The following is a 6000-nucleotide window of genomic DNA, read 5'->3' as shown; positions in this document are numbered from 1 at the left end:
AAAAGGACCAGCGGATCAGACGACAACGCGCTGCTAAGACGGGAACACCCCAGCCTGCGCATCTCTCCCAGACACCATTCACAGCACCATCGCCGCTTCTACAAGGACAGCATGTCTTTTGGATCCAGCAATGCGTATGGACTCAGTAAGAAAACAAACATTCAGGCATAGCCAGTGTTTAGTTTAGTCTTAACTTTTTTTGTGAATCTGTGTTTCAATATTTACCATCCTACCATTGTAATGTGTTCGGTTAGCTGTGAGAAGGGACTACTTGCATAGTTTTACTATGCAAGTAGTCCCTTCTCACAGCTAACTCGAACTCATTACCACACCCAGAACTTTAGCTTACTCAAGCTAGCTACTCCCACCTTTCCTTTGTTCAAGCGACACGAGCGCTCGCACGCGCCCACACACACACATACACGCCCTAACTTAACCTACTAACTTCCCCTACTAATTCCCGTTAGTTTATCTGTTATGTGTTTGTATGTTTGTTTAATAAATATTTTATTAAACCCCCTGGCGCCCCGGTTTCGTAGAGAGTAAAATCCCTACGTTATTTAGAACCCCACATAATTTGGAGCTCCGTGCGAGGACCCTACAAAATATTTTGGAGCCCGTGCGAGGACCCCTACAATTTCTTAGTTACAAATATGTGTGGTCTTACGAGTGTCTCCGGTCTAACACAAATTATAATTGAGACTGTCCGACTTTAAATACAATTGTGACGCTGCGTGGTAAAGGGGGTAACAATGCGCAGTTTTACAGAATACTTAAGAAACTGCGTCAGAGTCGATTTTGGTCAAAAATGAGATAAGCGCAGTTTATGGAATCTTCAAATACTTGTGTATTATTTGACTACAAATCCATTGTGTCACAATGAGAAAATATGAAAATAAGATCTCCATCATTGGGCTAGCGAGGATGAAAGTCTTCTTGCATGTGATAATTCACTCCTACCTCAGACAAAGGGATATTTATAGTCATACTTTACGTGGTTTCTCCCTAGCTAGATTAGTGACTTTTCACATAATTTCTATTCAACCAAGGTGTCCTTTTGATGGCTCTAGACACCAATGTCTTGGGTCACCTGTTGGCTGAGATTTAGATTAAAAAAGAGTCTTAAGTCTGCGCTTGAAGGAGGTCAGAGACTCTGCTGTTCTGACATCCACCGGGAGGTCATTCCACCACCGTGGGACCAGGACAGACAGCAGTCGTGAGCGTGAAGTGCAGGTGTGGTGAGGGGGAGGCGCCAGACGGCACGAAGTGGCAGAACGGAGGGGTCTTGTTGGTGTATAGGTCTTGATAAGGGATTGAATATATACAGGGGCTGATCCCTTAACTGCCTGGTATGTGAGCACCAAAGTTTTAAATTTGATGCAAGCCATAACAGGCAGCCAGTGGAGGTTGCTGAGCAGGGGGGTGACATGTGAATGTCTGGGAACATTGAATACCAGATGGGCTGCAGCATTCTGGATCAGTTGTAGGGGTCTGATGGCAGATGCTGGAAGGCCAGCCAGCAGAGAATTGAAATAGTCCAGGCAGGACAGGATCATTGCTTGAACAAGGAGCTGAGTGGAGTAAGTGGTGAGAAAGGGTTGGATTCTCCGGATGTTGTACAGGAAGAACCTACACGCCCGGGTCACCGTAGCGATGTTCTCGGAGAAGGACAGCCTGTTGTCCATCACCACTACAAGATTTCTTGCACTAGGGGATGAGGTCACTGTGGTATCCCCTAGTGAGATGGAAAAATCGGAGAAGGGAGAGGTTAGAGCAGGGATGAAGATTACCTACCTTACCTGGGTTGAGCTTTAGATGGTGGTTGCCCATCCAGCTCTGGATGTCTCTCAGGCAGGCGGAGATATAGGTAGAGACCTGTGTGTCTGATGGGGGAAAGGAGAGAAAGAGTTGGGTGTCATCGGCATAACAATGATATGAGATGCCATGAGCAGAGATAACGGGGCCAAGGGATCTTGTGTAAATGGAGAAGAGGAGGGGTCAGAGGACTGAGCCCTGGGGGACTCCTGTAACAAGGGGGCAAGGGGTTGACACTCTTCCAGCCCAGGACACCTGGGAGGACCGGCCAGAGAGATAAGATTCAATCCACTCTAAGGCTGTGCCACAGATCCCTGTAGATGCCAGGGAGGCTGAGTGGTTGACTGTGTCGAACGCCACAGAGAGGTCAAGAAGGATCAGGACAGAGGAGAAAGAGGTTGCTTGTGCAGCCTGAAGGGACTCATTGATGGAGAGGAGTGCGGTCTCCGTCGAGTGGTCAGGTCTGAAGCCGGACTGGTGGGGGTCCAGCAGGTTATTCTGTGAGAGGAAGGAAGAGAGTTGGTTGGAGGCAGCTCGTTCAATGGATTTGGATAGAAAAGGAAAGAGAGATACCAGACGGTAGTTTTGAATGCAGGAGGGGTCTAGAGTGGGTTTCTTTAGGAATGGGGTGATGTAGGCCCCCTTGAATGATGAGGGAAAGGAGCCAGAGGACAGAGAGGAGTTAACAAGGGAGGTGACAAATGGAAGGATGTCAGGCGTGATTGCCTGAAGGAGGTTTGAGGGGATGGGGTCCAGGGCACAAGTAGTAGGGCGGTGGGAGAGTAGGGGTGAGACACATCAGCATCTGTAAGGGGACAGAAAGAGGAGAAACAGGGGGCAGGCACAGAAAGGGAGGCAGGCACAGAGGTGGTGGTGGTCGCGAAGGTTCTGCGGATATCTGGAACCTTCTAGTCAAAAAATACTGCGCAGTATTTTTTCCACTATTTCCACTGTGCACACTGTAGTCACCCTGTCAGTTCATTCATTCATTCATTGTTATTCGTTTCACCCGCATTTTCACTTCCTGATTGTTTCCCACTCCTTATATAAACCCCTTTGTTTGTTCAGTATGTCGCCAGATTGTTATGTGTTTCGACCGTACCTTCCAACGTTATTATCTGATTGATTTCTGTTACAACCGGTTTCGTCCCCCCTGACTTCCGCATTTTGCTTTTCCCATCTGTCTTGTTTGGAACCGTTTGCTGGCTTTCGACCTTCGCCTGTCTGACCTGCTTTTATTATAATAAAGACTTTATTCTAAAAGCTACGCCTTGGTCTCGTATCTGGGTCTGATGTTCTACAAGCCTGATAGAACAGTAGAGTTCTCTACATCCCTGCTAAGTCCTCTCCGTCAATCGACCTCTCATTGACTGTTGAGGACTTTGTAGTTTCCTCCTCCCGTACGGCAAAGAATCTTGGGGTGACTCTTGATAACTGCCTCACCCTGGCTCCACAAGTATCCTCCACTGCCATTTCTGTATAATATACGCCGTATCCGTCATCTCCTGACGGAGAAAGCCACCCAGCTTCTAGTCCAGGCGCTCGTCATTTCCCGCCTGGATTACTGCAACTCCCTCCTAGCCGGTCTCCCAGCGTGTGCCATCAAGCCCCTCCAGCTGGTCCAGAATGCTGCAGCCCGCCTGATCACCAGTCAGCCCAGATCGGCTCATGTCACCCCACTTCTCATTGGCCTCCACTGGCTTCCTATTGCCGCACGCATCCGTTTCAAGGCCCTAGTGTTGGCATTTCAGGCTGCTAAGGGGACTGCCGCACCTTACATACAATCCCTGATCACTCCCTACTCCCCAGCTAGACCACTCCGGTCTGCCAGCTCTGGTCGCCTTATGGTCCCCTCTCTACGTGCACCTGGCAGTCGAGCTGCACGTTCACGCCTGTTTTCCGTTCTGGTTCCTCAGTGGTGGAATGACTTGCCTACCACTGTCAGAACAGCAGAATCCCTCCCCCTATTTCGACGCAGACTCAAAACCCACCTTTTCAAACTCTACCTTAGTCCTCCCTCCTGATTTCCCCTGCCCCTCCTTTCTGATATCCTTGTCTAACCCCCCCCCCCCCCCCCAAAAAAAAAAGAAAAATGCACTTATGATGACAACTATGTTTAGAACAGCATTTCATGTGTATTTTGCTAGTTCTGGATGTGATGCTTTGACTTATGGTAGAACCTATGCACTTGTAAGTCGCTTTGGATTAAAAGCGTCTGCCAAATGACTAAAATGTAAATGTAACAATCTGACCAGAATGGACCCAGCGAGCCCAACCCTGGCTATGGAGTCGCTGAGACTCCAGGGACAACGCCCGGGAGGGCACAAGAATGAACTTCGCTCCCTAAGCCAGAACATGAACACCTTACTCCACCAGGTGGCCATGTTGGTCAACACCCTGGCAAGCTCCTACGTCTCCACACCTTCACCTGCTCCTGTGCCGGAACTGGTCTGCCACCGCCAGAGCGCTACAATAGTGAACCCAAGGACTTTGCCTTCTTTCTGTCCCAGTGCTCACTAATCTTTGAGCTCCAGCTTTCTACCTTCCCCACTGAGCAGTCTAAGGTGGCATATGTCATCACTCTCCAGTCTAGTCGAGCCTGGGAGTGGGAAACTGCCTTTTGGGACTTTGGTGCCCCTGAATGTTACAACTTCGCCCTCTTCTCCAGCGCCATGAAGAGGGTGTTTGATCAGGCCATCTCTGGACCAGCGGCTTCCCATGAGCTGTTCTGGATCTGCCAGGGTTCCTGTTCAGTCTCTGATTATTCCATCGAGTTCCGGACCCTGATGGCCTCCACGGGTTGGGGACACACCGCTTTAGGGGGTGCCTTCCAGAATAGGCTGTCGGAGTAGATCCAGGACCAGCTAACCACTTGTGACCTGCTGGACTCCCTCGACACCCTTATTGACCTGGCCATCAGAGTGGACACTCGACTGAGGGATCGACACACTGCTAGGTGGGCCCAAGAACCCGATCACCCACAGCCCTCTCCAGCTCCCTGTACCAGGCATCCCATAGCCAGGAACGCACCTGAACCCGAGCCCATGCAGGTGGGACGAACCCGACTCTCTGTGCTGGAAAAGGAGAGATGAGTGCTGGAGCGTCTCTGCCTGTACTGTGGTGGACCGGGCCACCGTGTCTCCAATGGCCCATTAAAAGACAACGCCTGTCAGTGAAGGAGGGGATCCTGATGGGCACCACCATGAATCCATCCCCCTCAAGCTCAAGGTCCACCATCATGACTTACATCACCTGGGAGGAAGCTCGACACCAAGTGCGAGTTCTGATCGAATCTGGAGCCGATGCCAATCTGATCTGCCCCAGTCTGGTCCATCGCCTGGGCGTTCCGACGTCCACTCTCTCCCAGGCCCTCCACACCAACGCACTCACTGACGCTCCCTTGGCCACAGTGGACACAATCACCTCCCCACTTTTGCTACAGATCTCCGGCAACCACCAGGAGGAGATCACCTTCTTCATTATGAAGTCTCGCCTGGTCCCTGTGGTGTTGGGCAGACCTTGGCACCTTCAACACAACCCCCAAGTCGACTATGTCCAGAGCCTATCACCTGGTCCGCATCCGCGAGGGCAATGAGTGGATGACGGCTTTCTACACCCCGAACAGCCACTACGAATACCTTGTGATGACGGTCGAGCTCACTAATGCACCAGCCATTTTCAAGAACCTTATCAATGACGTCCTCCAGGACATGATCACCCGGTTTGTGTTTGTTTACCTGGGCGATATCCTCATTTTTTCTGCTACCCTGGAGGAACACGTCAACCACATACGCCAAGTGCTCCATCGCGTCCTGGAGAACCGTGTCTTCATCAAGGCAGAGAAGTGTGAATTCCACCAACCCTCCATCCAGTTCCTCAGCTTTGTCGTCTCCAGGGCTCTAAATGGATCCAGAAAAGACCTCCGCTGTAGCTAATTGGCCTCCTCCATCCGCTTGTCCTGGAGTGGGCCCACACGCCCCTACTCGCCTGTCACCCTGGGGTCAGCCGTACGAGTGTTCTCGGGGGAACATTATTCCTGTTTGCTGGTGTAATTGACCTATTGCTTGTACACTTTACTACAAACTGCCTTATCACTGCTGATTCCGTTTGCTGGCTTTCGCCCTTGCCTGTCTGACCTGCTTTTATTATAATAAAGACTTTATTCTAAAAGCGACGCCATTGGCT

Source organism: Conger conger, chromosome 2 (genome assembly GCF_963514075.1).
Source record: "Conger conger chromosome 2, fConCon1.1, whole genome shotgun sequence".
Lineage (NCBI taxonomy): Eukaryota > Metazoa > Chordata > Actinopteri > Anguilliformes > Congridae > Conger > Conger conger.
The sequence above is the reverse complement of the archived record's forward strand: the minus strand, read 5'-3'. Positions refer to the sequence as shown.